The sequence below is a fragment of the Spermophilus citellus genome (genome assembly GCF_964194105.1).
Source record: "Spermophilus citellus genome assembly, chromosome: 9".
NCBI lineage: Eukaryota > Metazoa > Chordata > Mammalia > Rodentia > Sciuridae > Spermophilus > Spermophilus citellus.
In genome coordinates, this window is record NC_138191.1 from 32,036,829 (window position 1) to 32,050,203 (window position 13,375).

Sequence of the window (13,375 nt, forward strand, 5' to 3'; positions counted from 1 at the left end):
GGCTACATCAAGAGGAAACAAAACATAGAGATAGAACCTGAAACTACTTTACTGTGTCAAGTTTCAAGAAGCTAGCACAAACCGTGTTGGATTTAGAGTTCCAAATACATCTATCAATATAGGAGAAAACAGAGTGAAACCTAAAAATTCAAACTGTTACTGGAAATGAACGCTTCAACATAGAAGAACGAAATTTGGGGAACCCAGTCGGCTTAGTATACTGATCATTGCCTGAAAGTATTATCCAGTTAGGTGAAAAAATATTTGCTGAGATTTCTGGAGATTCGTAGTTTTAGGAAGCTTGGCAACCCATTTCTATGAAAGTGTTTCTCGCCAGTCACTGCTTAGGGCTACATCAAGAGGAAACAAAACATAGGGATAGAACTTGAAACTACTTTAGTGTGTCAAGTTTCAAGAAGATAGCACAAACCGTGTTGGATTTACAGTTCCAAACACATTTATCAATATAGGAGAAAACAGAGTGAAACCTAAAAATTAAAACTGTTAGTAGAAACGAACGCTTCAACATAGAAGAATGAAATTTGGGAAACCAAGTAGGCTTAGTGTACTGATCATTACCTGAAAGTATCATCCAGGTTGGGTGAAAAAATACTTGCTGAGATTTCTGGAGATTCGTAATTTTAGGAAGCTTGGCAACCCCTTTCCATGAAAGTGTTTCTCGCCAGTCACTGCATAGGGCTACTTCAAGAGGAAACAACACATAGAGATAGAACGTGAAACTGCTCTATTTTGTCAAGTTTCAAGAAGCTAGCACAAACCGTGTTGTATTTAGAGTTCAAAATACATCTATCAATATAGGAGAAAACAGAGTGAAACCTAAAAATTCAAACTGTTACTGGAAATGAATGCTTCAACATAGAAGAACGAAATTTGGGGAACCAAGTCGGCTTAGTGTACTGATCATTACCTGAAAGTATCATCCAGTTTGGGTGAAAAAATACTTGCTGAGATTTCTGGAGATTCGTAATTTTAGGAAGCTTGGCAACCCCTTTCCATGAAAGTGTTTCTCGCCAGTCACTGCTTAGGGCTACATCAAGAGGAAACAAAACATAGAGATAGAATGTGAAACTTCTTTATGTTGTCAAGTTTCAAGAAGCTAGCACAAACCGTGTTGGATTTAGAGTTCCAAATATATCTATCAATATAGGAGAAAACAGAGTGAAACCTAAAAATTCAAAATGTTACTGGAAATGAAAGCTTCTACATAGAAGAACGAAATTTGGGGAACCCAGTCAGCTTGGTGTACTGATCATTAACTGAAAGTATCATCCAGTTTGGGTAAAAAAATATTTGCTGTGATTTCTGGAGATTCGTAGTTTTTGGAAGCTTGGCAACCCCTTTCCATGAAAGTGTTTCTCGCCAGTCACTGCTTAGGGCTACATCAAGAGGAAACAAAACATAGAGATAGAACCTGAAACTACTTTATTGTGTCACGTTTCAAGAAGCTAGCACAAACCGTGTAGGATTTAGAGTTCCAAATACATCTATCAATATAGGAGAAAACAGAGTGAAACCTAAAAATTCAAACTGTTACTGGAAATGAACGCTTCAACATAGAAGAACGAAATTTGGGGAACCCAGTCGGCTTAGTGTACTGATCATTACCTGAAAGTATCATCCAGTTTGGGTGAAAAAATATTTGCTGAGATTTCTGGAGATCCGTAGTTTTTGGAAGCTTGGCAACCCATTTCTATGAAAGTATTTCTCGCCAGTCACTGCTTTGGGCTACATCAAGAGGAAACAAAAAATAGAGATAGAACCTGAAACTACTTTATTGTGTCAAGTTTCAAGAAGATAGCACAAACCGTGTTGGATTTAGAGTTCCAAATACATCTATCAATATAGGAGAAAACAGAGTGAAACCTAAAAATTCAAACTTTTAGTAGAAACGAACGCTTCAACATAGAAGAATGAAATTTGGGGAACCAAGTTGGCTTATTGTACTGATCATTACCTGAAAGTATCATCCAGTTTGGGTGAAAAAATACTTGCTGAGATTTCTGGAGATTCGTAATTTTAGGAAGCTTGGCAACCCCTTTCCATGAAAGTGTTTCTCGCCAGTCACTGCTTAGGGCTACTACAAGAGGAAACAACACATAGAGATAGAACGTGAAACTGCTTTATTTTGTCAAATTTCAAGGAGCTAGCACAAACCGTGTTGGATTTAGAGTTCCAAATACATCTATCAATATAGGAGAAAACAGAGTGAAACCTAAAAATTCAAACTGTTACTGCAAATGAACGCTTCAACATAGAAGAACGAAATTTGGGGAACCTTGTCGATTAGTGTACTGATCATTACCTGAAAGTATCATCCAGTTTGGGTGAAAAAATACTTGCTGAGATTTCTGGAGATTCGTAATTTTAGGAAGCTTGGCAACCCCTTTCCATGAAAGTGTTTCTCGCCAGTCACTGCATAGGGCTACTACAAGAGGAAACAACACATAGAGATAGAACGTGAAACTGCTTTATTTTGTCAAATTTCAAGGAGCTAGCACAAACCGTGTTGGATTTAGAGTTCCAAATACATCTATCAATATAGGAGAAAACAGAGTGAAACCTAAAAATTCAAACTGTTACTGGAAATGAATGCTTCAACATAGAAGAACGAAATTTGGGGAACCAAGTCGGCTTAGTGTACTGATCATTACCTGAAAGTATCATCCAGTTTGGGTGAAAAAATATTTGCTGAGATTTCTGGAGATTCGTAATTTTAGGAAGCTTGGCAACCCCTTTCCATGAAAGTGTTTCTCGCCAGTCACTGCTTAGGGCTACATCAAGAGGAAACAAAACATAGAGATAGAATGTGAAACTGCTTTATTTTGTCAAGTTTCAAGAAGCTAGCACAAACCGTGTTGGATTTAGAGTTCCAAATTTATCTATCAATATAGGAGAAAACAGAGTGAAACCTAAAAATTCAAAATATTACTGGAAATGAAAGCTTCTACATAGAAGAACGAAATTTGGGGAACCCAGTCAGCTTGGTGTACTGATCATTAACTGAAAGTATCATCCAGTTTGGGTAAAAAAATATTTGCTGTGATTTCTGGAGATTCGTAGTTTTTGGAAGCTTGGCAACCCCTTTCCATGAAAGTGTTTCTCGCCAGTCACTGCTTAGGGCTACATCAAGAGGAAACAAAACATAGAGATAGAACCTGAAACTACTTTATTGTGTCACGTTTCAAGAAGCTAGCACAAACCGTGTAGGATTTAGAGTTCCAAATACATCTATCAATATAGGAGAAAACAGAGTGAAACCTAAAAATTCAAACTGTTACTGGAAATGAACGCTTCAACATAGAAGAACGAAATATGGGGAACCCAGTCGGCTTAGTGTACTGATCATTTCCTGAAAGTATCATCCAGTTTGGGTGAAAAAATATTTGCTGAGATTTCTGGAGATCCGTAGTTTTTGGAAGCTTGGCAACCCATTTCTATGAAAGTATTTCTCGCCAGTCACTGCTTTGGGCTACATCAAGAGGAAACAAAAAATAGAGATAGAACCTGAAACTACTTTATTGTGTCAAGTTTCAAGAAGATAGCACAAACCGTGTTGGATTTAGAGTTCCAAATACATCTATCAATATAGGAGAAAACAGAGTGAAACCTAAAAATTCAAACTTTTAGTAGAAACGAACGCTTCAACTTAGAAGAATGAAATTTGGGGAACGAAGTTGGCTTAGTATACTGATCATTACCTGAAAGTATCATCCAGTTTGGGTGAAAAAATACTTGCTGAGATTTCTGGAGATTCGTAATTTTAGGAAGCTTGGCAACCCCTTTCCATGGAAGTGTTTCTCGCCAGTCACTGCTTAGGGCTACATCAAGAGGAAACAAAACATAGAGATAGAACCTGAAACTACTTTATTGTGTCACGTTTCAAGAAGCTAGCACAAACCGTGTAGGATTTAGAGTTCCAAATACATCTATCAATATAGGAGAAAACAGAGTGAAACCTAAAAATTCAAACTGTTACTGGAAATGAACGCTTCAACATAGAAGAACGAAATTTGGGGAATCAAGTCGGCTTAGTGTACTGATCATTACCTGAAAGTATCATCCAGTTTGGGTGAAAAAATATTTGCTGAAATTTCTGGAGATCCGTAGTTTTTGGAAGCTTGGCAACCCATTTCTATGAAAGTATTTCTCGCCAGTCACTGCTTTGGGCTACATCAAGAGGAAACAAAAAATAGAGATAGAACCTGAAACTACTTTATTGTGTCAAGTTTCAAGAAGATAGCACAAACCGTGTTGGATTTAGAGTTCCAAATACATCTATCAATATAGGAGAAAACAGAGTGAAACCTAAAAATTCAAACTTTTAGTAGAAACGAACGCTTTAACATAGAAGAATGAAATTTGGGGAACCAAGTTGGCTTATTGTACTGATCATTACCTGAAAGTATCATCCAGTTTGGGTGAAAAAATACTTGCTGAGATTTCTGGAGATTCGTAATTTTAGGAAGCTTGGCAACCCCTTTCCATGAAAGTGTTTCTCGCCAGTCACTGCTTAGGGCTACTACAAGAGGAAACAACACATAGAGATAGAACGTGAAACTGCTTTATTTTGTCAAATTTCAAGGAGCTAGCACAAACCGTGTTGGATTTAGAGTTCCAAATACATCTATCAATATAGGAGAAAACAGAGTGAAACCTAAAAATTCAAACTGTTACTGCAAATGAACGCTTCAACATAGAAGAACGAAATTTGGGGAACCTTGTCGATTAGTGTACTGATCATTACCTGAAAGTATCATCCAGTTTGGGTGAAAAAATACTTGCTGAGATTTCTGGAGATTCGTAATTTTAGGAAGCTTGGCAACCCCTTTCCATGAAAGTGTTTCTCGCCAGTCACTGCTTAGGGCTACTACAAGAGGAAACAACACATAGAGATAGAACGTGAAACTGCTTTATTTTGTCAAATTTCAAGGAGCTAGCACAAACCGTGTTGGATTTAGAGTTCCAAATACATCTATCAATATAGGAGAAAACAGAGTGAAACCTAAAAATTCAAACTGTTACTGGAAATGAATGCTTCAACATAGAAGAACGAAATTTGGGGAACCAAGTCGGCTTAGTGTACTGATCATTACCTGAAAGTATCATCCAGTTTGGGTGAAAAAATATTTGCTGAGATTTCTGGAGATTCGTAAGTTTAGGAAGCTTGGCAACCCCTTTCCATGAAAGTGTTTCTCGCCAGTCACTGCTTAGGGCTACATCAAGAGGAAACAAAACATAGAGATAGAATGTGAAACTGCTTTATTTTGTCAAGTTTCAAGAAGCTAGCACAAACCGTGTTGGATTTAGAGTTCCAAATATATCTATCAATATAGGAGAAAACAGAGTGAAACCTAAAAATTCAAAATGTTACTGGAAATGAAAGCTTCTACATAGAAGAACGAAATTTGGGGAACCCAGTCAGCTTGGTGTACTGATCATTAACTGAAAGTATCATCCAGTTTGGGTAAAAAAATATTTGCTGTGATTTCTGGAGATTCGTAGTTTTTGGAAGCTTGGCAACCCCTTTCCATGAAAGTGTTTCTCGCCAGTCACTGCTTAGGGCTACATCAAGAGGAAACAAAACATAGAGATAGAACCTGAAACTACTTTATTGTGTCACGTTTCAAGAAGCTAGCACAAACCGTGTAGGATTTAGAGTTCCAAATACATCTATCAATATAGGAGAAAACAGAGTGAAACCTAAAAATTCAAACTGTTACTGGAAATGAACGCTTCAACATAGAAGAACGAAATATGGGGAACCCAGTCGGCTTAGTGTACTGATCATTTCCTGAAAGTATCATCCAGTTTGGGTGAAAAAATATTTGCTGAGATTTCTGGAGATCCGTAGTTTTTGGAAGCTTGGCAACCCATTTCTATGAAAGTATTTCTCGCCAGTCACTGCTTTGGGCTACATCAAGAGGAAACAAAAAATAGAGATAGAACCTGAAACTACTTTATTGTGTCAAGTTTCAAGAAGATAGCACAAACCGTGTTGGATTTAGAGTTCCAAATACATCTATCAATATAGGAGAAAACAGAGTGAAACCTAAAAATTCAAACTTTTAGTAGAAACGAACGCTTCAACTTAGAAGAATAAAATTTGGAACGAAGTTGGCTTAGTATACTGATCATTACCTGAAAGTATCATCCAGTTTGGGTGAAAAAATACTTGCTGAGATTTCTGGAGATTCGTAATTTTAGGAAGCTTGGCAACCCCTTTCCATGAAAGTGTTTCTCGCCAGTCACTGCTTAGGGCTACTACAAGAGGAAACAACACATAGAGATAGAACGTGAAACTGCTTTATTTTGTCAAATTTCAAGGAGCTAGCACAAACCGTGTTGGATTTAGAGTTCCAAATACATCTATCAATATAGGAGAAAACAGAGTGAAACCTAAAAATTCAAACTGTTACTGCAAATGAACGCTTCAACATAGAAGAACGAAATTTGGGGAACCAAGTCGGCTTAGTGTACTGATCATTACCTGAAAGTATCATCCAGTTTGGGTGAAAAAATACTTGCTGAGATTTCTGGAGATTCGTAATTTTAGGAAGCTTGGCAACCCCTTTCCATGAAAGTGTTTCTCGCCAGTCACTGCTTAGGGCTACATCAAGAGGAAACAAAACATAGAGATAGAACCTGAAACTACTTTATTGTGTCACGTTTCAAGAAGCTAGCACAAACCGTGTTGGATTTAGAGTTCCAAATACATCTATCAATATAGGAGAAAACAGAGTGAAACCTAAAAATTCAAACTGTTAGTAGAAACGAACGCTTCAACATAGAAGAATGAAATTTGGGGAACCAAGTCGGCTTAGTGTACTGATCATTACCTGAAAGTATCATCCAGTTTGGGTGAAAAAATACTTGCTGAGATTTCTGGAGATTCGTAATTTTAGGAAGCTTGGCAACCCCTTTCCATGAAAGTGTTTCTCGCCAGTCACTGCTTAGGGCTACTTCAAGAGGAAACAACACATAGAGATAGAACGTGAAACTGCTTTATTTTGTCAAGTTTCAAGAAGCTAGCACACACCGTGTTGGATTTAGAGTTCCAAATACATCTATTAATATAGGAGAAAACAGAGTGAAACCTAAAAATTCAAACTGTTACTGGAAATGAATGCTTCAACATAGAAGAACGAAATTTGGGGAACCAAGTCGGCTTATTGTACTGATCATTACCTGAAAGTATTATCCAGTTTGGGTGAAAAAATATTTGCTGAGATTTCTGGAGATTCGTAGTTTTAGGAAGCTTGGCAACCCATTTCTATGAAAGTGTTTCTCGCCAGTCACTGCTTAGGGCTACATCAAGAGGAAACAAAACATAGAGATAGAACTTGAAACTACTTTATTGTGTCAAGTTTCAAGAAGATAGCACAAACCGTGTTGGATTTACACTTCCAAACACATCTATCAATATAGGAGAAAACAGAGTGAAACCTAAAAATTCAAACTGTTAGTAGAAACGAACGCGTCAACATAGGAGAATGAAATTTGGGGAACCAAGTAGGCTTAGTGTACTGATCATTACCTGAAAGTATCATCCAGGTTGGGTGAAAAAATACTTGCTGAGATTTCTGGAGATTCGTAATTTTAGGAAGCTTGGCAACCCCTTTCCATGAAAGTGTTTCTCGCCAGTCACTGCTTAGGGCTACTTCAAGAGGAAACAACACATAGAGATAGAACGTGAAACTACTTTATTTTTTCAAGTTACAAGAAGCTAGCACAAACCGTGTTGGATTTAGAGTTCCAAATACATCTATCAATATAGGAGAAAACAGAGTGAAACCTAAAAATTCAAACTGTTACTGGAAATGAATGCTTCAACATAGAAGAACGAAATTTGGGAAACGAAGTTGGCTTAGTGTACTGATCATTACCTGAAAGTATCATCCAGTTTGGGTGAAAAAATACTTGCTGAGATTTCTGGCGATTCGCAATTTTAGGAAGCTTGACTACCCCTTTCCATGAAATTGTTTCTCGCCAGTCACTGCTTAGGGCTACATCAAGAGGAAACAAAACATAGAGATAGAACCTGAAACTACTTTACTGTGTCAAGTTTCAAGAAGCTAGCACAAACCGTGTTGGATTTAGAGTTCGAAATACATCTATCAATATAGGAGAAAACAGAGTGAAACCTAAAAATTCAAACTGTTACTGGAAATGAACGCTTCAACATAGAAGAACGAAATTTGGGGAACCCAGTCGGCTTAGTGTACTGATCATTACCTGAAAGTATTATCCAGTTTGGGTGAAAAAATATTTGCTGAGATTTCTGGAGATTCGTAGTTTTTGGAAGCTTGGCAACCCCTTTCCATGAAAGTGTTTCTCGCCAGTCACTGCTTAGGGCTATTTCAAGAGGAAACAACACATAGAGATAGAACGTGAAACTACTTTATTTTTTTAAGTTTAAAGAAGCTAGCACAAACCGTGTTGGATTTAGAGTTCCAAATACATCTATCAATATAGGAGAAAACAGTGAACCCTAAAAATTCAAAGTGTTACTGGAAATGAATGCTTCAACATAGAAGAACGAAATTTGGGGAACCAAGTCGACTTAGTGTACTGATCATTACCTGAAAGTATCATCCAGTTTGGGTGAAAAAATATTTCCTGAGATTTCTGGAGATTCGTAATTTTAGGAAGCTTGGCAACGCCTTTAAATGAAAGTGTTTCTCGCCAGTCATTGCTTAGGGCTACATCAAGAGGAAACAAAACATAGAGATAGAACGTGAAACTGCTTTATTTTGTCAAGTTTCAAGGAGATAGCACAAACCGTGTTGCATTTAGAGTTCCAAATACATCTATCAATATAGGAGAAAACAGAGTGAAACCTAAAAATTCAAACTGTTACTGGAAATGAAAGCTTCAACATAGAAGAACGAAATTTGGGGAACCCAGTCGGCTTAGTGTACTGATCATTACCTGAAAGTATCATCCAGTTTGGGTAAAAAAATATTTGCTGTGATTTCTGGAGATTCGTAGTTTTTGGAAGCTTGGCAACCCCTTTCTAGGAAAGTGTTTCTCGCCAGTCACTGCTTAGGGCTACATCAAGAGGAAACAAAACATACAGATAGAACCTGAAACTACTTTATTGTGTCAAGTTTCAAGAAGCTAGCACAAACCGTGTTGGATTTAGAGTTCCAAATACATCTATCAATATAGGAGAAAACAGAGTGAAACCTAAAAATTCAAACTGTTACTGGAAATGAACGCTTCAACATAGAAGAACGAAATTTGGGGAACCCAGTCGGCTTAGTGTACTGATCATAACCTGAAAGTATTATCCAGTTTGGGTGAAAAAATATTTGCTGAGATTTCTGGAGATTCGTAGTTTTTGGAAGCTTGGCAACCCCTTTCCATGAAAGTGTTTCTCGCCAGTCACTGTTTAGGGCTACATCAAGAGGAAACAAAATATAGAGATAGAACGTGAAACTGCTTTATTTTGTCAAGTTTCAAGAAGCCAGCACAAACCATGTTGGATTTAGAGTTCCAAATACATCTATCAATATAGGAGAAAACAGAGTGAAACCTAAAAATTCAAACTGTTACTGCAAATGAACGCTTCAACATAGAAGAACGAAATTTGGGGAACCTTGTCGATTAGGGTACTGATCATTACCTGAAAGTTTCATCCAGTTTGGGTGAAAAAATACTTGCTGAGATTTCTGGAGATTCGTAATTTTATGAAGGTTGGCAACCCCTTTCCATGAAAGTGTTTCTCGCCAGTCACTGCTTAGGGCTACTACAAGAGGAAACAACACATAGAGATAGAACGTGAAACTGCTTTATTTTGTCAAATTTCAAGGAGCTAGCACAAACCGTGTTGGATTTAGAGTTCCAAATACATCTATCAATATAGGAGAAAACAGAGTGAAACCTAAAAATTCAAACTGTTACTGGAAATGAATGCTTCAACATAGAAGAACGAAATTTGGGGAACCAAGTCGGCTTAGTGTACTGATCATTACCGGAAAGTATCATCCAGTTTGGGTGAAAAAATATTTGCTGAGATTTCTGGAGATTCGTAATTTTAGGAAGCTTGGAAACCTCTTTCCATGAAAGTGTTTCTCGCCAGTCACTGCTTAGGGCTACATCAAGAGGAAACAAAACATAGAGATAGAATGTGAAACTGCTTTATTTTGTCAAGTTTCAAGAAGCTAGCACAAACTGTGTTGGATTTAGAGTTCCAAATATATCTATCAATATAGGAGAAAACAGAGTGAAACCTAATAATTCAAAATGTTACTGGAAATGAAAGCTTCTACATAGAAGAACGAAATTTGGGGAACCCAGTCAGCTTGGTGTACTGATCATTAACTGAAAGTATCATCCAGTTTGGGTAAAAAAATATTTGCTGTGATTTCTGGAGATTCGTAGTTTTTGGAAGCTTTGCAACCCCTTTCCATGAAAGTGTTTCTCGCCCGTCACTGCTTAGGGCTACATCAAGAGGAAACAAAACATAGAGATAGAACCTGAAACTACTTTATTGTGTCACGTTTCAAGAAGCTAGCACAAACCGTGTAGGATTTAGAGTTCCAAATACATCTAACAATATAGGAGAAAACAGAGTGAAACCTAAAAATTCAAACTGTTACTGGAAATGAACGCTTCAACATAGAAGAACGAAATATGGGCAACCCAGTCGGCTTAGTGTACTGATCATTTCCTGAAAGTATCATCCAGTTTGGGTGAAAAAATATTTGCTGAGATTTCTGGAGATCCGTAGTTTTTGGAAGCTTGGCAACCCATTTCTATGAAAGTATTTCTCGCCAGTCACTGCTTTGGGCTACATCAAGAGGAAACAAAAAATAGAGATAGAACCTGAAACTACTTTATTGTGTCAAGTTTCAAGAAGATAGCACAAACCGTGTTGGATTTAGAGTTCCAAATACATCTATCAATATAGGAGAAAACAGAGTGAAACCTAAAAATTCAAACTTTTAGTAGAAACGAACGCTTCAACTTAGAAGAATGAAATTTGGGGAACGAAGTTGGCTTAGTATACTGATCATTACCTGAAAGTATCATCCAGTTTGGGTGAAAAAATACTTGCTGAGATTTCTGGAGATTCGTAATTTTAGGAAGCTTGGCAACCCCTTTCCATGAAAGTGTTTCTCGCCAGTCACTGCTTAGGGCTACTACAAGAGGAAATAACACATAGAGATAGAACGTGAAACTGCTTTATTTTGTCAAATTTCAAGGAGCTAGCACAAACCGTGTTGGATTTAGAGTTCCAAATACATCTATCAATATAGGAGAAAACAGAGTGAAACCTAAAAATTCAAACTGTTACTGCAAATGAACGCTTCAACATAGAAGAACGAAATTTGGGGAACCTTGTCGATTAGTGTACTGATCATTACCTGAAAGTATCATCCAGTTTGGGTGAAAAAATACTTGCTGAGATTTCTGGAGATTCGTAATTTTAGGAAGCTTGGCAACCCCTTTCCATGAAAGTGTTTCTCGCCAGTCACTGCTTAGGGCTACTTCAAGAGGAAACAAAACATAGAGATAGAACGTGAAACTGCTTTATTTTGTCAAGTTTCAAGAAGCTAGCACAAACCGTGTTGGATTTAGAGTTCCAAATACATCTATTAATATAGGAGAAAACAGAGTGAAACCTAAAAATTCAAACTGTTACTGGAAATGAATGCTTCAACATAGAAGAACGAAATTTGGGGAACCAAGTCGGCTTATTGTACTGATCATTACCTGAAAGTATTATCCAGTTTGGGTGAAAAAATATTTGCTGAGATTTCTGGAGATTCGTAGTTTTAGGAAGCTTGGCAACCCATTTCTATGAAAGTGTTTCTCGCCAGTCACTGCTTAGGGCTACATCAAGAGGAAACAAAACATAGAGATAGAACCTGAAACTACTTTATTGTGTCAAGTTTCAAGAAGATAGCACAAACCGTGTTGGATTTACAGTTCCAAACACATCTATCAATATAGGAGAAAACAGAGTGAAACCTAAAAATTAAAACTGTTAGTAGAAACGAACGCGTCAACATAGGAGAATGAAATTTGGGGAACCAAGTAGGCTTAGTGTACTGATCATTACCTGAAAGTATCATCCAGGTTGGGTGAAAAAATACTTGCTGAGATTTCTGGAGATTCGTAATTTTAGGAAGCTTGGCAACCCCTTTCCATGAAAGTGTTTCTCGCCAGTCACTGCTTAGGGCTACTTCAAGAGGAAACAACACATAGAGATAGAACGTGAAACTGCTCTATTTTGTCAAGTTTCAAGAAGCTAGCACAAACCGTGTTGGATTTAGAGTTCCAAATACATCTATCAATATAGGAGAAAACAGAGTGAAACCTAAAAATTCAAACTGTTACTGGAAATGAACGCTTCAACATAGAAGAAGGAAATTTGGGGAATCAAGTCGGCTTAGTGTACTGTTCATTACCTGAAAGTATCATCCAGTTTGGGTGAAAAAATATTTGCTGAAATTTCTGGAGATTCGTAATTTTAGGAAGCTTGGCAACCCCTTTCCATGAAAGTGTTTCTCGCCAGTCACTGCTTAGGGCTACATCAAGAGGAAACAAAACATAGTGATAGAATGTGAAACTGCTTTATTTTGTCAAGTTTCAAGAAGCTAGCACAAACCGTGTTGGATTTAGAGTTCCAAATATATCTTTCAATATAGGAGAAAACAGAGTGAAACCTAAAAATTCAAAATGTTACTGGAAATGAAAGCTTCTACATAGAAGAACGAAATTTGGGGAACCCAGTCGGCTTGGTGTACTGATCATTAACTGAAAGTATCATCCAGTTTGGGTAAAAAAATATTTGCTGTGATTTCTGGAGATTCGTAGTTTTTGGAAGCTTGGCAACCCCTTTCTATGAAAGTGTTTCTCACCAGTCACTGCTTAGGGCTACATCAAGAGGAAACAAAACATAGAGATAGAACCTGAAACTACTTTACTGTGTCAAGTTTCAAGTGCTAGCACAAACCGTGTTGGATTTAGAGTTCCAAATACATCTATCAATATAGGAGAAAACAGAGTGAAACCTAAAAATTCAAACTTTACTGGAAATGAACGCTTCAACATAGAAGAACGAAATTTGGGGAACCCAGTCGGTTTAGTGTACTGATCATAACCTGAAAGTATTATCCAGTTTGGGTGAAAAAATATTTGCTGAGATTTCTGGAGATTCGTAGTTTTTGGAAGCTTGGCAACCCCTTTCCATGAAAGTGTTTCTCGCCAGTCACTGCTTAGGGCTACATCAAGAGGAAACAAACTATAGAGATAGAACGTGAAACTGCTTTATTTTGTCAAGTTTCAAGAAGCCAGCACAAACCGTGTTGGATTTAGAGTTCCAAATACATCTATCAATATAGGA